The sequence below is a fragment of the Microplitis mediator genome, chromosome 8, assembly GCF_029852145.1.
Source record: "Microplitis mediator isolate UGA2020A chromosome 8, iyMicMedi2.1, whole genome shotgun sequence".
Classification (NCBI taxonomy): Eukaryota; Metazoa; Arthropoda; class Insecta; order Hymenoptera; family Braconidae; genus Microplitis; species Microplitis mediator.
Window position 1 is genome coordinate 9,620,546 of NC_079976.1, and position 26,636 is coordinate 9,647,181.

Below are 26,636 nucleotides of genomic sequence, written 5' to 3' on the forward strand. Positions count from 1 at the left end.
GCTGGAGCTCCCAGCGACGTATAGAGAATCAAGTATCGTATCTCACCCTCTCGAGTTGTTTAACACAACAACAACTAGCTTTACTGAGACCCGTCTGACACGATTGAGTGAGTGACGCTTGAAGGGACGAGCACAAATTAATATTAAATTGAATTATAATGACAGTGTTTGCCAAAGGGCTCCTCCTACTACAACGTACTAACAGATAACCTGTCATATTTTAACGTAATAAACATTCATTTCACACACCTTTTTTTCATATCAACTATTTTACAGTAATAAAAGTACACACTGACTACCCCAAAAATTCAAACTTCCCTTCGTTTGCCAGTCGAATAAAAATTATATTGCACAAATAACGTTATCATAATTCTTAAGATAAATTTACTGCATTCAAAATTTATATTCCATTGAATCCACAAGAGAATTTCTAACCACTACTCACTTGAAAATACAATATTTCCTGTATCAAAACGAAAAATCGGCGGAAAAACTGAAAATTGGCACGATATCTTTTACTGGTACATAAATTTCAATAAACGAATCATCGATTACTAGGTAATTTTTCCTTCCCTACTTAATGGCGGCAAAATAAATTTTAAATTTTTATCGGAAGTCTGAAATCGGTGTACCGGATATCAAAATAATCTGTCCATAAGTGCGCTTTTTATTTAATTGAATCGGGCGGTAAATTTCCCAGCCGGAACATCATGATGACGTCCAAAAATATGAATATGAAATTTAAAAATCGGCAAGTGATTTGTGTGATAGATAGTGAGCGTGGGAGACAGGCGTGAAAGACTTGCTATGGCATGCATATTCATTTTCTGTTCACACACGTGCAGTGTACCGCCTCAAAGGTCCCTCACACACTTAAATAAGTGAGGGATGGAATTAAAAAAAAAAAGGTTAAATAAAGTGAAATAAAATGTAACTCATTCCGGTCTTAATTACTGCGGCTAAATGTCGAGGAGTTGAAGACAGCGTAGAGTGGGAAGAGAACGTAAACGCGAATGACCGCGGGTTCTAAGGATGTTACAGTACAGTAGACTAGTGTAGTATTGAAGCCGTATGTACGTCTATGGATGTAGTCTTAACTCTAGTAGTTATTTCCGCGTTTAAATCGTAGCAAGAAACAGCCCCGGCCTTTCCAATCATCCGGGGACGCCTCTGAGAGATGACTTATCGATTGGTAGAAATCCTCGAAACTTTCCCAGCCTACTAGTAGGTTTGATACAACCATTGGATAAATTAAAGTAGCTGAAACGTGATCTAGTAGTCGTGTATCCCATTAAATAAATACGTAGTCATTAAAATATATAAATTAGTTTTATTTGTTTGATAACTTATCGATTGACGGTAATACGATACTCATTTTTTGCATAACCTATTTTTTTTAAGAAGTTTTCACGTTTTTTCAAGTCTAACTGGCTCGGAAAAGAAAACAGCTGACTAAAAATAAGATTTTAAGAATTTATGCTGGGACATTGACTGGAAATGAGATATTTTTTTAAATTTAATGTGGGGTCTGATTTTTAAATCATTTTCATAGGGGCTTGTTTGGGCGTAAAGAAGACTTGATAGTCTTTTAAAAAGAGGAGTGCGTGTAATCGGAAATTTAATTATTTACAATAAATAGGGTAGAGGTACCATTTTTGGCCACTTTGGGACCAGCTTTGGGCACATGAATACCCAAAATAATGACATAAATGTCCAAAAATAGAGCAGTGGCCACAGATGGTAATTCTACCCTATATGATGAATATTTTACATAAAATCGAAGAGAAATAAAGTATTTAAAAAAACCACGGGAAGTTCTTTTTTAAATTATTGTTACAATTAGACTTTCTGTAGCTATAATTAATAGAGTAATTAAATTTTTTTTAATGTCAAGACATTATCGGTTAGGGAATTGAAAGCTCCAGAAAGAAGACCTGATATATTTGTACCATAAAAAAAACTACATAATTCTATCAATTGAAAGTTACTGTAATTAATAGACCATTTAATTTTTTTTTTTTTTAGATTTCAAATCACAGTACAGAAAAAAATAAACTATATAAATTGAGAACGACAAGTAACATAATGATAAAGTGATCAACAAATACTATCATTCTAAATAGTAATTTTTTCATTTATGATTAAAACGGGAATAATTACTGGTTAAGTATGAAAATTTATTGTCTATGCAAGAAAAATTACTATTTGAACTTTAAAAATTAGAGCGATCATAAAGCACACCAGCGCTTTCGCGCTTGAGGTGTGCAATTGTAACTGATACTTAGAAAATTGACGACACGTATTATAAAATTTATTATTTGGAATGTTAGAATTCCCCATAATGACACTCGGGTTCTAGGTTATAATTTCAAACACTAATTTTTAAATTTTACTTTCTTCCGTGAATCGTTTAGGAAATTTTCTGCTCTACAAAAATTGTCTGATTAATTTTTTGTCTAAAACCAACCGAAATAAAGGTATTTTTAAAAAACCATTTTGAAAAATAGATTTTCCATAAAATTTCAAGTATTCGTTAATTATTTGCATACAAAAGATCCTTAATTAATCTGCTAATTAATATTTTTCACCAATAAGTACATTGTCGTATGGTAAATTTATCGCTTTACCAAAAATATCTCTTACAATTTTTCTCTAAAATCAATCTTAAGTGAGTTATTTTCATAAAACATTATAATACAAATTTTTAGTGAAATTGCTTTTAAAAACTAAAGTCTGTCACGCTTCTGTGATAATTAAAATAGTTATTTTTCTAAAAGTATCATTAAATGGTCGATTAAACACGCAGTTTAATAATTCTTAGCAGTATTGTTATATTTTAATTTAATAATATAAAAAAAAACTTTTTTTTTACAAGCAATAACAATAATAATAATAATAATAAAAACTAATAAATTGTAAAGTGAAAGTTGATGTAAGATAGTAAAGTAGTAAAATATATAATATTTTATAAGATTGGATTTTAATCTTTCATTCTGATCATTTGATTACTTTTATCAATATTTTATTTCATTTATTTTATTTATATAAATATATACATATCTATATCTATATGTGCATATATGTATGTATGTCTAAAGTAAAAGAGTCACAAAGTACCCGAAGTTTGTGAAAATAATAAATCGAATGCGTCTGTAATCATCGGGCTCGTTAACACGCACGTTAAAGCTCAACTATGTACATCCTATATATATATATTGATATAATATAAATATATACTTGTTTGGTATCTACTTTATTCATTAATTAAACTCTGCGGGATGTCAATAGTAATGTGCCACCCGTACTGAGATTATCAGTGCAATATACTCATAATTTAAATACTCAAAATAAACAACAATATGTAATTTTTCATCTTTGAGGATCATTAACTCTTTTCCGGTTGATTTTTAAGAAAATATCAAAGAGACAATTTTTATTGAGCATTCAATTTCCTATTCCACCATGTCCTCAAATGTAAAAAAATATTAATGAGTGGAGTAATTAGAAGGATTTAAAGTGTAAGTATTAAATAAATATATATAAAATATATTTTTCCGAGTGGTTTTCTTTAAATATCTAACTCCCGGTTGATTTTAGAGAAAAATTATAAGAGACAACTTTTTTGGAGCATTCAATTTCCTATTTGACCATGTCCTTCAATTAAAAGAGTATTAATTAGTCGAGTAATCAGAAGGATTTAAAGTGTAAGTGTTAAATGAATATTAGTAAAAGAAATTTTTCTGAGTGGTTTTCATTAAATATTTAACTTTCGGTTGATTTTAGAGAAAAATTACAAGAGACATTTTTTGTAGACCATTGAATTTCCTATCCAAAAACGTACTTAAATGTAGAAAAATATTGATTATTTTGGTATTTACTAGCGTTCAAAGCATACTAAAAACTTTTTTAAAAACTTGCCAAGGATAATTTTTTTATGACAGCTAATTTCCGGTTTATTTTAAGTCAATTTTACATTAGACTACTTTGTAGAGCGTATATTTTCAATTCTGGGATGTACACAAGCGTAAAAAAATATTCAATAATTTGAAAGTAAGACAATTTTAAATTGGATAAAAAAAACCGCAAAAAATTGTTGATAACTCTGTTACATTGTTCGCAGCGGTTAATATAAAAAATAATGAAATGTATAACACCAACGTTCATCGATTTATTTCTATCGATCTGCTTGGAAGACCACAATGGTTTCGAGTAGTTGTTGCCGTTCTGTAAAGAACAACTGCTCTGCGGCTTTATTACGAAACTTGCTCGAAAGCGAAAATTATTTTTTTATACCCCGTTATATTATACATTTTACAACCACTAGTAACACTACTAACATTGTAACACTAAGAAAAAAATTATCTTACTTTTTAACACCATCACTCGTCGATTATCCCCCACTTATTTAACTTATTGCAACTCCAAGTTTTACCACGCATTTTTTTTTTATTTTTTTAATTTTATATTACTTTAGCCTTCAATTTTTTTTAAACTTATTTATTTGTTTACGAAAAAAATTGACGATAACTATAATCAACGATTTCTCAAAGCAAATATTTAACTTCCAATAGTTTTTTGATGCTCATCGATTTCCCAAGAATATTTCCTACCAGACCCCTTTTTCAAATTGAGAAAATCTGCAGCTCAGCTAAAAAGACCGGCAGAAAAACCAAAACTCGGCTTCATAACTCCTAGGGTTCCGTGAATTTCCACAAACAAATTACACAGTCCTTTAAAATTTTTCCCGTGCTACCGTTTAACGCGAAAGTAATTTTTGAATATTAAACCGATCTCCTAAAAATCGGCCACTGATTCCAAAAAAATGATGTTGAATTGCGCTTTATATTTTATTGCCATGACATCCTCGGTGAATTTCTTAACCGATTCGTCTGCCGGTTTCAGAAAATATAAGTATCGTTATAGAAATTCGGTAACGTTTTTTTTTATTTCAAACCCTCAGTGAATTGATTAGATTCGATTGGCCTCTAGTCGATTGATCTTGTACTCGTTTCCACGAAGTTATAGTAGAGAGAGAAAGTAAAAGGCACAACGAGATTGAAATGAAGACCGAGAAGTCATAAAAGTAAAAAAAAAAAATCGTTAAATACGATCAAGATTACCTTGCACTTGATTTTTTTTTATTCGCTTCTCACTTAAACCATTTAGTTATTTACTATTTCATTTATTTAAGTATATATATATATATATATATATATATATATATATATATATATATATATATATATATATATGAACATAACCATGACGACGAGTGGGTTACCAGTGATATCGTTAACTCATCGTCATAAATATATATATATATATATATATATATATATATATATATATATATATATATATATATATATGTATGCCAATAAGGAGATATAGACTCATCTCAATAGCTTGAAGCATCAAACATCAACATGAACCAACAACTCAACCATTCTCGCCTCCATGGCTATTTACTACCGTTCATTGTACAATTCCGACTATCATTCTTGATATATTGATCAATCTTACATTTATTTAATACACTACATAGTTAATTTAAATAAATATTTATAAAATAACAATTTAATTAATTTATTTAAATATAAATTTACTAATAAACTCAATTATTCCCAAGTCAAAAAACAAATTTTAGTTTAGTCCTCAAACGCCTCAATTCCTTTGGTGTTTTGTTTGCCGCCCAGAAAGTAACTCTACTTTAGTACTCAAAATCCTCAATGAGAACTATGAGGTCTAAATGCGAATAATTTATCGATTTTAAATTATAACTAAGACCTCAAAATCTTCAATGAATGCAAAGGTATAGTTTGGACTTTGAAAAATTTTAGATAGAAAAGGGAGGAGAGAGAATACGTCGAAAGAGACTTTTGAGGTTCAAATACGGATACAATTATTCCTGTATGTTTTGAGTATTTTGAGGCTTTAATCCAGATTGTGTTATTCCAGTTTAGTCCTCAAAGTGGTAAAATTGGTCGTAACTACTACTCTGAGGACTGAACTAAAAAGAGTTTCGCCATCATAACAAAAGACGGGATAATGAAAGATTTTGTTGTGATGACAAACATGATTAGCTTACGGTAACAAATGAATTCGTGTCGTAATTAAGAAGTAGATTTGTCATGAGAACACGTGATATTTATTATAATAATGTCGTCGTATTTTAAAGCCGGAATTTGTTACCGTAAGTAATCTTAGCTTATGATTACAAAAATTTTTGTTAATGCTACAAATTCGTTCTGTTACTCAAACAAATCAGTTTTTTTATTGGAACACAACAGTTTTGTTACAGTTACAAACCATTGCTTGGCCCAACAAAGAATTTGCTAGCGTTACACAAACGTAATCCCAACGAATGCTTCGTTGGTCAATGAGTTATAAGTTTTATTAGGTAGTTATAGGTCAATAAGTTATATCCGTATATTAAGGTAAAATTTTGCTACCGTAAGTTATCTTATCTTGTGGTCACAAAAATTCTTTTCCGTGGGATAACTTTTTGTACTGTTGTCAATCTTCAAATACTAAGTTGATCCTCAAAAACCTTATTGAGAAATTTGAGACAAATCCGAATTTGTTTTTTGACTCTGGTTGCCTACTTTTATTAAAACTCATTTCCGGTTGATTTTGGATAAAAAATCAAAGAAACGATTTTTGCAGAGCAGTAACTTCCAATTTGCTAATATTCTTAAGTATCAAAATATATTACTTGTAACTCGAGAAACTAAATATTTGTACAAAAAATAGCCAATAGTAAATTTTTTCCGAATTTAAAAAGAACTGAATGCGTTATAAGTAATTGGTTATTAAATATTTTCTCATGATTAAGTACACTATCGGATAGGAAATTTAATGCCTTACAAAAAAAGTCTCACATATTTTTTTTCAAAAATCAACCAAAGTAAGATATTTAAGAAAACAAGATAATTTTTTCACAAATTTTTACCACGGTCAAGGCTTCGAAGTGCTGTAATTACTAAACAAATTAATAATTTTTTAAACTTCAGTAAATATCGGATAGAAAGTTTTCTGGCCCACAAAAAAGTTTGTATGAATAAAAGCTCTAAAATGAAAAATAAATTAGTTATAAGTAAAAAAGCAGACCAAAGAGTAGATAAAATTAAATGGATTAACGATTACTCTAGAGAAAATACACTGGCTAGTTTACTAAGTGAAGTAGTATAGAGGAACAAGTAGAAGAAGGAGCTGGAGATGTAAAACAAGAAGCACAACGTGAATCTAAATATAGCCACACTCTATAGAAAGTTGATCCTCCTCCTCTTGGCCTCCTCCAGTTCAAGCTCCAGCTTCTTCTCTACCTTCCTCTATCCTTTTTCTTATCCTTATCCTTCTTCTCAGGAACTCCCACTATCCTTATCCTTATTGCCATTCCACCTTCTTCACCTCGTGATGCTTACAACCGAGCACGACCTCCTGGCGATCTTTTCTCTGCCAGCATACCTCTATACCTACACCCTACACCTTTCTTTACTTTATTTATTTTATTATTTTATCTCATCATTTTTTTTTATTTTATTAAAAAAAAAAAAAAAAAATATAAATATATATAAAATTTAACGTAAACTTGAGCCTTATGCCTTACTGGTGAAAAAGGTCACGGGTCATTAAAAAAGTAACCGTACGGAGCTTGTCAACCTTCACCTTAAACTTCTTAACGTTTTACTCTTGACTTTTAAATAAAAATAAAAATTATTAATACTAGGAAGTTAATCGCGGAAGCATCAACCGGAAGCTCAGATATATTATTAGTTATAGTTATTATGTATTAACCGATTGTTAAAATAATTATTATTTACATCATTTATATTTTATTATTTTATTTACTCAATATTTACCTTTTTTTTAAGAAAAAATATTTTTTAACCGGTTTTCTTACGATAACTTGATTGATTTTAGAGCAAAAATTCACAGGACCTTTTTTGTAGAGCAGAAAATTTTCGATAAGACACTGAGTGAAGTATTCAATGTATTGATTACAGTTATTTTAAATTTTGACTGTGATGATTTAAATAAAAAATCATCTTTGGGTCGTTTTTATTAAATATCTCATTTCCGGATGATTTTAAGAAAAAATTATATCAAATCATTTTTGTCGAACATCCAATATCCTATCCGATAATAGTTTCAAAAAAAATTCGTTACTGTATTAATTAGAGCTATTTTAATTTAACGTAATTTAATTGTTATTTTATTAAATGTGTGATTTGAAATTACGCGGTAAATTTAAAAACAAATAAGTGATCGGTAATTTTTTTGTAGATGAAATAATTCGCAAAGGAAAGGTTAAATTTAATGTCAAAAGTTGAAGAATCATCAATCAATAACAATTTTACAAAGTTTAAAAAAAGGGTATCACATTGAATTTTTTTTATGTCTAGACAAAAATTAATAAAACCCAAGATTGATCAGTCAAATATAAATGATTAGATATTCAAGGAACGTTTCTTTGTATACCGAAAAATTTTTTTAATGTTTTTTTTTGTGATGAGTATGACAAGAGTGACGAATCGTCCGGCCCAGGGCTCATCAATTTTTATCATATATCTTATTCATCCGTCCTTATTATTTTTTGCCCGAATTTTTTTTTAACCCACGAGTTTCACAACAATAAAAAAAAAAATAATAATAATAATTACCAAGAGAACTAGTAACGGAAAAGAAAACCTTTTCGAGGTTCAAATGGCTATAATTTATAGAGTATTCAATAATTTTAAGGGTTTCAATATATAATTCGATAGGGAATTTTCTGCTCTACAAAAAAGGTCTGATAAAATTTTTTCCTAAATTCAATCGAAAATGAGGAATTTAAAAAAAAATACAAATACTTTTGCACTTCTCAAGCGCGAAAGCGCTGAGGGTGCTTTATGATCGCTCTAAATTTTTTGACTCATTCACTCACATTAAATTATTTCTGGACTTTTTCGATTACACTAAAATGGGTCAAATTTTATACCAACACTAAGACAATTTATTAAAGAATAATTTGGACCCAATATTAAGTCAATTAATTATTCCATTAATTAAATATAAATTATTATTTTTGTTGGTATAAAGCAACGACACCAATACATCTATCTATATACATATATACACTAATATAAGTGTAGGCGTAGAAGAGTAGCTCGAAAGGGTCCAGTTTATGACCTCAGGTACTCTGTACTTTTGGGTCTACTAGTAACAATAGTCAACTTCAGTGTCAATCCAGTTCTTGTGACGATCACATTACTTAAATATATACATTCATTTATTCAAGTTCATTCAGTTATTATTGTTGTATTTTGTATTGTTTTAATAGTTATTCATTGTTAAATAAAGTTTAATAAAGTGTTACCAATATTATCCTATTCTCGATCCCAAATATTATATTCTCTATACCTTCCAACCACCATTCTTCCAATAATTTTAATCCCAGTGACACGAGTTGTCAATTGTCGTGTATAAAACTTAGTAAACCAAATAACTCTCGATAGACACAATTAATCGGCCTAACTTTTTTTATTATTTTTGTATTTTTGATCACAAGAACCCTATTGAAAATTACTGTCTAAATCCTTTTAGTTTAATTGTAATTATTGAAATCATAAAACTGATTTTTTACGAAAAATTTAGCTGCCATTTGTATTTTTACTATTGTTATTATTGCAAAAGTAAATTTTTTTTATTTTTTTTCTCCCAATCAACTACTGGCAGCAGCACTAGCGTAAAACAGTAGGATTGAAAAAAAAGAGTAATATCTACGACAAAAATGCGGGATATTTAAAAAAAATTTTAATAAAATAAAAAAAAATTAAACTGGAATTAAGAAAAAAAAAATCACATTAGTAATTTAAAAGTTGAATAAAAATTCATAATAAAAAACAAATAAAAGTAATGATTAACAATAAAATGAACGATTGAGGTGTGAAATTTTGGATTTTCCAACGTTTTTCTAATTACCGTAGCGGTAGAGACTTCCTCGACAACAGTCTGTAGAAATAACTGATGGAAATTATACAGTTCCGGGTCGGCCGCTAGGTGGCTAAAGTGGGAAATATTTTTTCCTACTCCAATACTTGTCATATAGATTTTAAAAGCCATCGAAAGAGAGAAAAGAATTAAGATCATACTTCACAGGATCATTTCTGTAGTATATCTTCACATCCTCTCTACTCTATAGTTGAGTCGATACAGCCATGATGATGAGAAATCATCCTCTTCCCTGAGCGTGAGGAAGACTGAGTTTTAGCTCTCAGCTGGAACTCAGTCATCGATGATCGTTCACCCTTCGAACTTCGGTTCGAAGGGCTTGGGAAGTGGATATTCCGAGTGGTAATTGAATTAGAAATTAATTTATTGAGTCCGACTTAAAAGTCGGACAATTGGTTAAGCCACCAAAATTTAATTACAACAGTTTTACAGTTAGAATCTGTAAAATAGTAGTTATTCATGTACTTCACAGTAAATTTCAAGAACTTTTAATTTATTGAATAAATTATTTTAAAGTAGAATAAATTGACCAATGGAATAAAAAAATTTTTTTTTTTAATTTTTACCATTTTTAAGACTAATTGATATTTTACGAAATTTTAGTAGGGTATTAAGTACGGAATTAAATTTTATACAAAATTGTTTTTTACAACTAAGCCCCAACGTCAACCGGAAACGAGATGAATCCAAAAAACCAATTCTATAATATGCAAAAATTAATAAAAAAAAAGAAAAGCTTTTAAATTATGATAGAAAAATAAATATATTAATGGTGGATAAAATTTAAAAAAGGGTATATTTTACGATCGAATCGATTATCCATGCGCGAGGGTAAAACATTACGAGTAATATACGCGTGTCGGAGTATGTATTTTCAAGGTCTTATAATATTATTATTCTTATAACTTATTTCATTTTTATTTTCCCTTTCATACTGTGCGCTCACTTTCAATGTAACATTTAGTTACGGACATGTTAATTCAAAAATAAAATTATCAAAATAATTCAATGAATATTAAAATAGAATAATAAAAATACTATGGATTTATTGATAACGAAATAAAATATTGAATAATTAAATTTGAATACTAGATTCATTGAAGATCATCGACCTCGATTAACTTGAATTTTATTAATAAAATCAGCATTTAAAATTATATATATTTTTCTTTTATATTTAATTATTATTATTATTGAGATTTAAATAAATTAGTTCGATTAGTATCTCAATGGAATCAAAGATAGACTTAATCTTCATTTAGATTTTTTTATCATTCTGCGGAATGCAGTTCTGATTATAAGAAATCTATAGATAATATGACTATTACATTTTTTTTCTCTACTATTACAACAAATAATCTCCATTTAAATTTTATAAGTAATCAAAAAAATAAATAAAAATATTGAAACTTTTTTATGCTGCTTTGTTTTTTACGTCATAATTTATTAACGGCTGATTTTACTGAAAAAACTGATAAATGGGAATGAGCTTAGACTTCAGATATTATTGATTATTAAGTTAATTACATCAATTTAAAATTTGTGAAACTGATAATAATTTTCAATGAAATTATCTTGTTTTAGTTTTTCTGAAATATCTAATTTCCGGTTGTTTTGATAAAAATTTTTTATCAAATTTTATTTAGAGATCATTAAATTTTTTGATTAATTATCTCATTAAATGCGGAGAAAAATGAATTATTCTACAAATTCAAATTTTTAAGATTAATATCTCGTGTAAAAAGGTTAAAAAAGTGTTGACTATTCGAAACTTCACAACGTGACACAATGACGAACTTTTTTTAAACAATTTTTAAACTTCTGAAAATACACAGAAAAAAATAATTGACTCAATACTAAAAATGAACATTTTCAGTGCAAAATAAGTTCAGAAAAAACTGATTTCGTTTTAGCATATCTTTATGATATTAGGCCATATAATGATTTTTTTTTTGAATTTTTGAAAGCTTAAAAAACGTTCAAAAAAAGTTCGTCGTTGTGTCACGTTTTAAAGTTTTTAATAATCAACACTTCTTCAACCTTCTTTCGACAATTTTTTTTAGCACGGAATAATTATGAATGACTTTCAAAAAAATTATCGTTAAGGAGTTTTGTCAAAAAATCTCATTCCCGGTTAATTAAATGAAAAATTTCATCAAATCTTTCTCGAAGAGTATTAACTTTCCTATCAGATAATATACTGCAATGTTAAATAATATTAATTATTCTATTAATTACCTCCTTGTGGATTAATATAATTAATAATAAAATTTTCATAAAATATTTTCATATTTTTATTGAAATATCTCACTTCCAGTTGATTGAAAAAAATGTGATATGAACCTGTTCTTGTAGAGCATTAAATTTCCTATCTGATTATGTATCAAATATATCAAAAAAATTAAATACTCCTTTTTTTACATCGAATGAAATCAATTATCTCAAAAATAAATAAATCAAATCAACTGTTTATTAACTTCCCGATATGAAAATTTAAAATTTTCAAAAAATGGGAAGTTACTGGTTTCAGTCCAATTTTCGAAAATCGAGTTGTCATCAGATCTCGACGTTTTGAGATCCCAGATTTAATACGTTTTCATTAATTACAATAAAGTATTAAATGTCAAAAAATGGAGCAGTGGCGATACAAATGACACTTCTACCCTATTGTCGAACAAAAATTATTCTTTTTAAGAGTAGTCTGTACTTTTTTCTCTATTACTCTCAAGTCCACGAATGATACTGTCTATTGCACTTGCGCAGTAAATGGAAACTTTGGCCGAATTTTTCTTTTAAACAAACGAATATTGTCAAAAAATTAAAGTGCACTTCACTAGATTAGACACACTGCAAATCCAAGTGTTTTGTTTTAAAACACTTTAAGCGTTTAAATACTTGTAGTCACTTACTAAACACTTTTTAGTGTTTAAAGTGTAGTAAACACTTTAAACGTTTAATTTTAACACACATAAAGTGTTTTAGATAATAAGGCACTTAAAGTGTTTAGGCATTAATACACACTTTAAGTGTTTAGTGTCATTAATTAATAATATAAATATTTTTAAAATAAAAATAATAATTTTTCCATTGAAGTACAATCAATTGAATTTTTATAATAATATTTCTAATATTAAAAATAATAGTTGCCTTTGAATAAAAATCGTTATTGATTGTTGTCATATCCTGGAATAATATTCTTATCATCAGAAGATTCAGATAATTATTGCATCACACATTCAGCATAAAAGAAAAAATGGAATTTAGTATAAATTAAAAATATATTTGTATTTTTGTCCAAAAAAAAAAGCTCTAAAAAATGTTTACACTTGAAAAAAATTAGAAACCATAGAAGTAACTTTAAAATAACTGGTTATTTATTGAGTTATAAAAATCATTCAGAATCTGAAAATATACAGTATAATACAAATAATTAATTACAATAATATAATAAAAGAACTAGAAAAAGATCGTCAACACATTTAATAAAAATTAGTTAAAATTTGAAAAATTAAATAAATAAATATTCATTTTCTTCCATTAAGTGTAACATAAATTTTATAATATTGTTCGAATGTTATTTTTAAATTATGTCCATATTACTGCCATAGCATCTTCCAATTGTGACAGTCCTTACAAATTTCCGCATTTGTTTTATCCATCTTAAGAACTGGAATAGAGATTGAATAGTACCATTAATAGTCATAAAATCTACAATAACAGAATCTTAGGTTGATGAGCAAATTTTATTGTAGAGAAATTAATATTAAAAATTAATAATTTAATTAAATATTTAATTTTCATTATTATTTAATATTTAATTATTTATAAAAAATATTAAATTTGGAGAATAGTCAATATATATTATATATGTACTTTATACAAAATATTATTAGATTATTAATTTTAAATATTTATTATTTTAATTTAATATTCGATTGTAATTTTTATCACAAATTTTGTGTTAAATTCATTGATTTATTTTTAAAATATTTATTTATTTTTCCTTAATTGTACAACGTTACGTTTTTTACAGGTTATATCTTACGTATATTTGAATATATTTTTATAATTTTTATATTTATTTTTCAAATATTAAATAATCAATAATAAATATTTTAAATTAATAATTTAATAATATTTAGTAGAAATTAGATTAAATAATACTATAATAATTTATATCAATAAACAATACATACGGATAGTTAACCTTAATTATGTTGGAACACTTGAAAAAGTATATAAGCACAATTTTCTTCACTAATATTTACAAATAAGTAGTAAATAATATTTATCAAAATGTTCAATTTAAATCACTATAGTGATTCAGTATACTGAATATAATTATTAAGCACATATACAATTCGCACTTTTAAAACACGTGTTGTGTATGTAGCATCTTCAACATTTAGTTTTTGTGTAAACCCTGTGCGCGCGCATCGTAAAGATGCGGATCATACATTAACATATATGATAGTACATTTAGTAATGTATGGCCTAAGATTAAAATGAAAATAACTAGAAAACAATGCAGAATTCGAATGAACTTTATTTAAACTAATTTGTAGGAAATAAAATTGTCTATAAAAAAGATCCTATAACATTTTTTGATAAGTCTGATAGTTTTGCTGGAAAAGTAAAAAGATCTGAAAATTTATTATAGATTTGACTTCCAGCTCCGATAATTTTCGAATGGATGGATTTATCAAAAAATGATAAGAGACCTTTTTTGTAGAGCGTTCAATTCTCTACAATAATATGCTATGGACTTATTCATATGACGTGCGAATGCCGAGCTAGAAAAATAAAAAAAAATAAAATTTTTTTCCCATGTTAACTTTGAAGATATAAAAAATGTATTAGTTCAAGAATATCTCTATCGTCGTTTAAAATTAAAAATTTAACATTTATTTTAATAATAAATTAAGATCGTTTAGAATTCATTGGATGATATGAACCGAGTTCAATCATTTGTAAAATTTTATTTTTAATACAAAAAAATACGTTTTGATACATCTATATCGTAATGCATAAATATATTTGAAAATTATTACACTTTTATATTTTGAAATTGTTATTTGTATCATTTGTCGATTGACAAAATTGGTAGAATTTTTTTAAACTGTTTAAGAAATTTAAGCGTTTTATAATATACATGTTTTTTAGATTAAACGTTTTTTCTGAAAAAGTGTTTAATTCCGGTATATCTGTTTTAATTTAAAACACTCGATGTTTTTTTAAACGTTTAATGTAACAGTAAGCGCTTTATAATAAAACACATAGAAGTGTTTTTTTCTTTAAACGGATAAAACGTTTTCGGATTAAACACCTAAGTGTGTTACGCGAACCTTTAAAACACTTGTAATGACTTATGCGATTGTTTAAACGTTTATACCGTTTTACTTCTAAGCGCTTAAGTTGCAGAAAACACTAACGTGTTTTATTTTAACACACTAAGTTAAACACTTGGATTTGCAGTGCAGTAGTGCATCAATGTGCAGTCTGTAATCTGTATTTAGACATTTTGGTTCCGAAAGAAACTCAGCCGAAAATATCTGATAACCCCTGTTAATTGAAACTCTCTAAAACTGAATTACCCAGTGGATATTCATTAATTCAGAGTGATAATCGTACCACTTACCCCAAAAAGTAGTACGATTATAACTCTGAATTAGTAAATATTCACTATTTGCTAGTGAATTTTACTAATTCACTTTTAAAGATAATGTCCATTTTCTTTCAGTCTAACCGTTTTTTGAGCTCAAAGAGTTCAAAAATTTACAAGTAATAATGTTTTCAAGTTTCCTGAGCTCAAAAACAGCGGGAAGTTTTGGGGCTGGTCCACAGGGTCAACCGTTTCCTAGATTTCTTTTATAGAAAAATCTCACTTTCCGTAAATTATACGACAAAAATACTTAATATTCTTCAGTAGCTCACAAAATTTCCTATCCATTAAGCTCCTCGTTGACTTAAAAATATATAAAATGACCAATTAATTACAGACGTTTTAACCTGACACGTAAAATATCTAATATTATCATCATTATATATATATAATATATACATAACGACCCGTTAGAAGGTCCTTATACGATTAATCGTGCCTTCTTATATTCTCAGCGAGCACGTTACTTATCACCATCATTATTATTATTGTTATTATTATCATCACTTCAATATATACAGTTCAACGGGTCACAGTTGTTAATGCCGGGTAACCATTTTTGTCCACTTAAGCTTCATACACCAACTCCACCTTATATTTAGTTATTACTAAGCATAGAAAAAAAATTATAATTAACCGTTAGAATTCAATTATTTATCGTGCACATGCAACGTAACAAATAAAATATTCATTTTTTTTAAAGAAAAATTTAAGTCGAACTAAAATACAATAGATTAAGTGTTTCAATTATTGTTGTTATCATTATTGGTGATGTTGGTATTAATTGGTGAATATTTTTTGCTAATAAATGAACAAAATCCGTTAGACTGAACGTCAGACAAATTCAACGTAAGATTTTATTTTAATGGGAGTATTATTATATGAAATAAAAATGCGGGAAAACGACACGAAGAAAATTGTGAAGATGCAGTAGTCGAATAAATAAGTGAAGGAGAAGATGGAGGTAAGGAGTTATTGGTGTTTCCGCGTTCCGTAAGAATTCTTACTGTCTTTTAGTCATTCGCTTTTTTTTTTTTTTTATAAATAATTTTTTTTATTGATCGTTTCGAAATTAAAAGATTTTTTTTTATGGTTTAAAGACATCAAATAGGAAATTTTATGAGATACAAAAAATACACTTACAATTTTACCGTAAAATTAAGTGGAAATCAGATATTTCAAAAAATGAGAATAATTTTTTTTGAACATTATTAACTACGTAAATTTCAAACTGGTCTAATTAAGGGAATAATAAAATTTTTTTAACGTTTTAATACATAGTTCTTTAGGGAACTTAATGCCCTACAAAAAATGGTTTTTTACATTTTCTCCCTAAAATCATCCGAAAATGAGAAACTAAAAAAAAAACTAAATCAAGGTAATTTTTTCAAAATCATCATCAGTATTGATCATTTAAATTTCAAAGTACTGTAATTTATACAGTAATAGAAGATTTTAAATACTCAAATACACGGAAAAAAATAGGTGCTGCAACAGGAAGCAGCCCTGTGGGAGCAACAGGATGTTTATGTTACAGCAACAGGACACATCTTGTGAGACCAACAGGATTTTTCCTGTGGAATCGAAACGATAAGAAACAAGTTTCATATACCAATTTTTTTTGTCAGTATAATAAAATTTCAAAATTTGAAAAAAATTAACATTTGACTGAATTTCTTTTCAAATTTTGAAATTTTATTATACTGAAAAAAAAATTGGCACATGAAACTTCTTTCTTACCCTCTTGATTCCACAGGAAAAATCCTGATGCTGCAACAGGATATTGTCCTGTTGCAGTGCCTATTTTTTCTTCTCCGTGTACATAATTAAATAGAAAATTTAACGACATAAAAAAAATGTCTCTTATAGTTTTTTTCTCAAATCAATTGGCAATGAGATATTCAAAAAAATTATAACCGATCCAAAAAAAAAATCCTTTTCCCATTGAAAGCGATCAAAATATTCCCATAAAAAAATAATACAGCGTAAATAATTCGTAACTCCGTTATATCCGTATTCAGGTACTATAAAATGCATGTACGTACGTAAAAAAAAGTATATATAGTAGGAGGTTATAGTTTTTCCCGAGAAATATGTCGCGTTGCAACGGTAATAGCGACACGTGAACCGTCCGCGGTTAATCTCGTCTTGTTTATTCTCAATCGTATTTTCTCCCTTACTCTCTCACATAACTTTTATTCACTTCTTTCTTCTCTCTTCTCTTCACTCATCATCATCATCATCATCGTTGTTAGAACTTGTAGCCGTAGTTGTGTTGTATTATACATCAACTCTCATCGTAAAGAGACTGCTACTTATCCAAGTACGTCGATCCTCTCTTTACTTAACTCCGCTCGGATTTTTTTTACTTGCTAATTTTTTTTTTTTTTTTTTTATTTATTTGCTAACTCTAAGTCAGCTTTACTTAGCCCAAAGAATTCCGCAATGATTTGAGATTCCTTAAAGATACGCATGTGCTATACTATGACTACAACTACGACTACGTCTACGAGAAACTTATAGTACGATGAATAAAAGTAAAGGTTGTGAATGTTATGCGTTTAGTATAAAGAAAATAAATGAGGAAAAAAAAAAATTATGTAAAAACTATGTGTTGTATTACTCTTCAAGACTGAGGTCATGTTCACACGAAACCTTCACAAACTACTTATTAATTCACTAATTATCATTAATATTAATACGCTAATAAATATATACATACATGTATATCTATTATATGTATGATATTGTATTATATTATATTTATAAGATATTCATTATCAGATTTATGTAGATTTTTTTATATTATTATTACTATGTGTCAATTATTGGAATTTTTAATTTTAATAAAAAAAGAAATGTTGGGACAGTTAATTTGATTTTTAATTTGAATAAAGGGTTGTGGGTACTCTTTCGAGAGGGAATCACATCAATTATAAAAATTTTTTAGTTTTAACAGAAAAAAAAAATTTTAATTTTAGAAATTTTGAAAAAGAGGTGATTTCCCATACGAAAAAAATATATATCCGGATATATCCGGGCAAATCTGGAATATGTCGCATATATGCAACATATTTATAAATATATGTCTAATATATGCAGATTTGCCCGGATATATCCTTATATATATTTTTTTCATATCTTTTTATTTTTTGAACGAAATATAGTGATGTGGGTACTCTTTCAAAAAAAAAATTGGTAATTCAAAAAAGGGGGGGGGGGGGCAAAACGTAGTACCCCCAAAATTTCATACAAAAAAAAATTTAATTTTCAAATGTTTTTTAAACATTTCAAAATCACGTTTGTAAATATAATTGAGCATTGTTTTGAATATTTTTTGCTATACTTTTTCAAAAATCGAGTGTCAGTCGAAAAAAGTTTATGGACTTTGTTTTATGATAAAAACCAATAAAATTTTTTTTTTTTCCTATGCATCCAATAATTGTGTAAAATGTAATTTTACTTTATGTAAATTACATACAAAAAAATTTAATTTAATCAAATTTATTTAATATTCAGAAATTTTTTTTTCACCTTTTTTAGGGGGTACCCCATTTTGCCCGCAAAAATGAAAAATTTTTTTTTTCAACGGTAACTGAAAATTTCTTCTATTTACTTTGAATATAATTAAAAACAAAAAGATTTATCGTATTTGAGTCTTCGAAAACTCGGTATTTCCTTAAGTACTCAGTTTTGCCTCCCCCCTTCCCCTACTATTCACTTGAATGAAAAAAAAAATTTTGATTTCGAATATTTTCGAAAAAAAGAAAAAGTGGAAGTTTGTAATTTTTTTGGATCGTTGTATAGTGATGTGGGTACTCGTTATAACGGAAAATGACTGATTTGAATGACTACGTTATTAGTTGAAAAAACTCTTTGGAATTTTCAAATTAAAATTGTCTATTTTTATTTTTATCGAGTCAGCGATTTAACTGTAAATTTTCTAACCAAATCGATTAAAATATTAATAGTAAAAAAAATATTTATCATTATTATTGTTATTAGCATTAGTTTTGATGGATAAAAAAAACAAATTTGTATTTTAAAGACGTTTATATTATAATAAATTGAATAGTCATCGTAGATCAAGATAAAATAACAACTTGGTCAAACAGCAAATCAAAGATCGATTGGTTACGAGAATAATTGTCGATCCAAATAGATTCAGCAATCGTCACGTGCCCGTTATGCGGAACGTCCGTTATAGAGTTATTTTTTCTAGTTTTCAAAATTAAATCACTCAGGTCCATAATAAAATAGAGTGATTAGGGATCGGTAATAAAGCGTGGACACGAAAGGGGGTGGAGGTTAGTAGGAAAAAGAAGAAATCTAGGTGGCAATTTGTCTCAACTCAACCGTTAATAAATAAAGGTTGATTCATTATTAATAATAAATATTTAATTATCGTCACGTGTTTGTATTTAAAAATAATCGCGTGTTATGAATTAACAGATAACGGTTGTATTTCATGTCAGTTCAATCAACGTGAATTAACTTGTCAATTTATGACCCGTTAATTTCTTTCATTGAGAAAAAATATTTTATGACAGTTCGTTTTTTTTTTCTTTAATATCTATTTTTCTTTTTTTTATTAATGAGCTCATTTCTTTTAAAGAATTGATGACCAGATCAATGCATTTTGATTGAAAAAAAATTCTACATAAAATTCTAATAAAATTAAATGTTTTTATTCATAGTTACTAAAAAACTATTTTATGGTAAAATCATCATTTCCTATGAAATTATCTTGGAAATAAGTAACCGCATCAAAATATATCTCATAAAATAAATTTTTGACTAAAAAATTTTATTTTTTATATTAAAAATAATCAATTTTTTTTTTGGTCACAATAAATATTTTTATTCTATTCGGCACAAAATTTTGAGTAAAATGAGTACCAACAATACTATGAATTAAAAAAAAAAATTTCCGATTTAAAATTCAATTTTGTTTTTATTTTTTACAAAATCATTCATTTATCACTTTTTCCTAAAAATTTCCTCTCGAACAAGTACCAACATCGTTATAATCCGTACAAAAATAAATTAAAAATCTAAAATTTTTTAAATACATATAAAATTACTCCCAAATTGAAATAACTTCTTTTTTTGGGAAAATTTGCAATTTTCATAGCGGGAAGTTTAAAAAAACGATAATCTGCAAAATAAACAACTTTTATTTATATTAAAATTCCACCAGAATAAAAAAAATATAAACCACAAATGAAAAGTAATATGAATTCAAGTGACATAAAAAAGAAGAAATAGAGGTTCAAAAAAATGAGTATTACTATTATTATTATTATGAATAATAATAATAACGACAGTAAGTACCACGGGTATAAGATGACACCAGATCCATAGCAAGTACTCACATATAGAATCTATATATAAATAATATTAAATATAAAAAGAATTAAAAAAGCAACGGTGAGTAAAGTAAAGAGTTGGTTAAGTTGGGTCAGCAGAAACGTACTCAAGTTAACTCAGTGGCAGGTTAGATTGGGTCTAGTCCAAGTTTAGTCTCAACTCTATTCCTATCGAGTCTATATAAATCTAAGAAACATTGGATTGGATTGGATCGGGAATACTGATTCAAGTTAAGAGTTAAGGTAAAGGTACTGGTGAATACACTCGGATGAGTTCGGTGAGGTTCGTTTGGTACGACCTTGAAGAAACCCTGTATGGTCTATGCCACTGACACGGACCAAGGACGTGCCCAGGTACTGCTACGGCTACAACTACAACTACAACTACAGCTGGCAACTGGGAACTGGGGACTTGACTGGGGACTGGGGACTGGGGTCTGGGGACGGGACTGGGGACTGGGAACTGGCATGGCTACATTACATCGAATGTGTACCTGGTACCACTACCATCATCCTAACCTTAAGGTAGGTGAAGTGTGGTGAGGTGAGCGTCATACATAGAAGGTACGTACACAGTGTCCCGAAACGCGGTCGTAGAACGTTGACTCGGTTGGAAAGTGTTCGCCGATGATACTCTTTTTATTTAATTCCTCCTTTTTTCGTATGTGCAAAGAGTAGAGGAGCACAGTGGCGTAGTACTGTTTATATATAATATGTTTTCCCGGTAACAGGTCAATGCACTGGCTTACAACTTTCAGTCTCGTTGTTTCGTGGGTCTTTTTTATTTCTTAATTTGGGGCCCATTATTTTGTAATGGGAATTTTTTGTTGATGATTCGATAGTTATTTGGCTACAACTTATAGCGAGGAATGGAAAAAGTCTGGGGTTGGATTTATTGGGGATGACTTCAGGGGGCAAAAGTCACTAGATTTTTGATAAATTTGAATTTTGAGAAAAGATTTTTGAAGGATTTATTGGTAATTTATTATGAGAGAATGGAGATGGAAAATTGAGATTGGGTTCAGTGGAAAGATTCGACTTTTAGCTGGAATTTTTATTTTTGGTTTATTGATTTTTGACTAGTAGTTTTTGAGATATTTGATGCCTAAGATAGCCCGTTTAAAAGGAAGAATTTATTGGTTTATAAGAAATTTTTGAGTGAATTTCGAATGGAGAGATAAGACTTTTGGCTACAGCTTGTACAAATTTATTCATTTTCGATCATTAGTTATTCAAGATATTTAATTTTAAATACGTCACTTTTTTGAGTATATTTTCTTTATTTAAATTTATAAGTCGAGGCATGAAAATAAGAAATTTTTTATTTTTTTATCGTAGAAATCAGACTTTTGGCTACAATTTATTTAATTTTGTAACCAACAGTTGTAACCAAAATTATTTATTTTTCGATGATTAGTGTCCAAAGTGACCATTAAAAATTACACTTTGACTCCATCGAAACTTAGGCAGTTCAAATTTTTACTACTGACCAATTAATTTTCGCCCCATTTTCACGATTTGATTCAAAACAGCCTCTTATCCCTCCCTTTTTCTAAACTCAAAAATCCATCTCACCAATTTGTAACTACAACCCATCCATACTTTCAATTGAAATTTAAAATTTAAAAACTACCAAAATTTTATTCACATCTAAAATTTTCCCTTCATACTTTCCACCAAATTTCCCATCACCTCAATTTTTCCAAGTTCATTATTAAAAATGATTTCTCTTCTCATATAGACGCCACTGGGCGGTGATAAAAATAAAAAACCCAATCAGCGGATTCTTTAAGCATGTCTGCGGCTTAAACACGTCGTCGGTCAGTCGCGGCTTTTTAACCACTCAAACTCACCCGAGATCTCTTGTGCAGCAAATAAAATATTAAGTATGAAAAAAAAAGAGTCCAAATGAAAAACGAGTGTCGAAAGGCTTTTGCTCAAAGTATCTCCACCGAAATAAAATCAACTGATTAAACGCCCACGACTCATCTCTAAACTTGTGGCTGCAATTTATATTCAGTTAATCATCTCGAAGTTAAGATCAGAACCAGAGTCAGAGCCCGAGCCCAAGATCGAGCCCGAGCCAATTTCACTCTCTTTGGGGACTGGCTTTAAATATGTATACATATATACAATTTGAATAATGAATACATTTGAGTTTTAAGTATTTATTTTATTTAAGATCTCTTTGGTCGTAAGATAAAAAAAATATATAAATAAATGAATTTAAATAAAATAACTCGGAGTTTATTTCTCTGGGACTTCGTGACTTAAGTTAAGGTACAATAGAAAAGAACTTCTTGACACGCAAACACCGTAAATTTTTACGACGTGTAACAACCTTACTATTTCTTTAAACTTCCTTGTGGACATCCGTTTTAAATAGTTATCGTGCCCTCTAATATACTCTTTATGTATTTATTATTCTAAATTATAAATAATTGCAGCATAAAAATTTAAAAAAAGAAAACTTTTTTTTTTTAATTTTTCGCGTTGAGGGCATAAATGTTCATGATTTACTTTAAATTAAAATCACGGCACGACTATTGCATTTTGATGAAAATGTATAACTTTTTTTGTACCAGGGTCAGAAAAACAACTTGATTTTGACTTAATTAACTTGATCTTGAGTGCTATAATTTTTTTGACTTGTACGTAACTTAATCAACTTGATTTTGGCTACACTTACTTTTTTTTAACTTCAAAATTTAAGTCAACTAAACCCCTCTCTAAACATAAATAAGTGAATATTCACTAATTCTGAGTGCCAACCGAACCACTTTTTGAAATTAGTGGTTCGATTTGCACTTGAAATTAGTGAATATTCACTTGTTTTCACTAATTCATGTTTAGAGAGCAAATTTAAGTCAAGTTTGACTTAGATTTGACTTCCATGACTTAAATTTAGGTCAACTACTCTTTTAAATTTGAAATAGTTCAAATAGTGACTATTCACTGTTTACTAGTGAAAAGTATGTCACTAATTCAAATAGTGGTATACTTTTTACTGACAATAAGTGACTATTCACTGCCAAATAGTGATTGCCACGTGATTTTCACTAATTTGTTTTTAGAGAGTAAGACAAATTCAAGTCAAACTTAACTCTAATTTGACTTAGTTATTGGCAAAAATCGATACTAAATAAGACAACTTATCCTCTAAAAATGAATTAGTGAAATTCACTAAGAATCAGTAGATAGTCATTATTTCTACAGTTATAAGTATACCACTAATTCAACCAGTGGTATACTTATAGCTGGTTCCCAGTGAATATTCACTAATTCGAAGTGAATTTCACTGATTCATTTTTAGAGAGTACTCAAAATCAAGTCAAAACCAAATGAGTTTTCATATCTTAAAATATGTTTTTCATTTATTAAAAACAGGAACTTAAACTTGACTTGCTAGACCTACTTTATTTTCAATTTTTTAAATTACGCCAAAATGAAGTTATTTTTTTAAACCCGTTCTCTTAAAATGAATCAATGATAAGTATTCCAATCAGTGAATATTCACTGCATAAATAGTCCCAAGTATATCACTGATTGAAACTTGGGACTGATTCGCAGTAAATATTCACTGATTTGCAGCACTTTTCACTGATTCATTATAAGAGAGCAGGTAGAAAATTTAATTTCAAATTCAAATTATGGCTAAACTATTACAGATACGATCAAAATTAATCAATATATTTTTATAGCAAATTAAATTTCCTACAAAAAAGACTGGAAAAACACCTACATAATTTTAATAGTTTGGGAATAAGTCTGAATTATAGGTCGTAATAAAAACTGCTTTTAATTATTGAGTAAAAATAAAAAATTTTGAAAAATAAAAAATAATTCAACGATAACCATTAAGCCGCATTTATATTTATCAAAAGTACATACAATGTCTCGTGTGTAAGGTGGATGGCATCGAGAAATAATGACCGTACACGAGCAGGGAGATCGCGGTATAAAAGAGGGTGGGAGAGAAGTGGGGAGTGGGAAGGGGAGGGAGATTATTACACGCCTCGGAGGCAATTTCGGTAAGATAAGGAAGCGTTAGCAGTTACATCTTCTCATCTAATGTACCAAGACTTAACTCTTGTGTAGTGCAATGAGTGTAAGGAGTCTTGAGATGAAAATGAGGGCTATGATAGCGGCTATTATACGAGTGGAATTACGGGCGGCATTTATTCGTTATCCGTTTAATTAGGCGCGAGAGGAGACGTCAATGCTGATGCTGGATTGAGCATCACTATTTTCTTAACGTCTATTTATTTTTGTCTACTATATATATTCACTATAAGACTAAACCAAGTGCTCGATAATGTACGCGTGAGCGTTAGTCCCATGAATTTAAATGCTAAATGGGCGGGATGAGTACAGAGATTTATTGCCGATACGTGATGGCTTGCTTATCAAAAAAAGATTTAAAAATAATAAAATAAAGATTGTGCTATTAACGATCGTGCTTGACGAGTAAATTTTAAGAGAAATATTACAATTATCTTTATTGCTAATAAAAATAATTATTCATCATTATTATCATTATTACTTTATTTATTAAGTTTCTTGTAGAATACTTAAGATATTTTTTTTTTAATTTTTTAAATGTGAAAAAAATAATTTAGATGTATGGAAATCTATTTATATTTCTGTAGATCATCAATACAATGTAAAAAATTTACGGAGAATGAACGTGAATTAAATCCGGAGTGGATGACTGTTTATTTATTTAATCTCATAGTAAAATTTACACCGAAGGGGAGTTTATTTTAATATTAAAACTCCGAATCGAAGTGAATGCAGATTTAAATAAAATCTAGATCACCCCAAAATCACTCCGCTGAAAAGACGAACTCCTTATTTACTCCGCAAGCGGAGTAATTTATTTAAAAAAACTCCGAACTCAGTGACGGAGTGAATTGGGATTAAAGTAAAATTCGTAATCACTCTGAATTCAGTCCCGATTTTTTACAGCGTATTAATTTTTTTTTCTTTCCACGAGGTCCCAGAATCTATTTTGAATTCCATATTTTTAAATAATTTTGGACTCGAGATCTATCAGAAAGAAAAATTATAAGAGACCTTTTATGTAGAAAATTTCATTTTCTATAAAATTATTCTTTTATTTTTATCGTATCTTTGATAGATGATCAGAAATTTTTAATTTTAAATTCTAATCAATTTTAAATATTATTAATTATGGAAATTTTCTATCATTTACTTTAAATTAAAATTTTAATTCAATTATTAAATTTACGTAAAAGTTACAAGAAACATTTGTAGATAATTCAATTTTCAATAAAATTATTCAAATTAATTTTCATCGTATCTTTGATAGTTTACCAGAAATGAAAAATCCACGTGATGATTTTGTTAGATAACGAATTCGTTAGGAATCATTTAGAGAAAAAAAATATAGTAATTATCTAGTTCATTTAAAATTAAAAGATAACGTGTTGATGTATTACTAATTTAAAGTTTTTTAAATATTATTTATTTATTTATTTATTTATTCAGCCCCTACTACGTTGAGGATCATAAATCTTTTAAGAAACGGTCGTTAACTGCAAAACGTGCCCTCGAGGACGCAACAAACTAAACGTTGTCTTGTATACAAC

The 26,636-nt window shown here is 28.2% G+C and overlaps 1 protein-coding gene and 1 non-coding gene across 5 annotated transcripts in view; one reads left to right on the forward strand and one right to left on the reverse strand.

The window, feature by feature from the left end:
- Nucleotides 1-26,636, reverse strand: part of LOC130672838 (uncharacterized) — a 117,152-nt gene that overhangs the window by 32,816 nt on the left and 57,700 nt on the right. The gene's annotated exons all lie outside the window — the stretch shown is intronic.
- On the forward strand, nt 10,124-10,337 carry LOC130674084 (small nucleolar RNA U3). The gene has a single exon (XR_008990979.1). It is a non-coding gene; the product is annotated as a small nucleolar RNA U3 (small nucleolar RNA).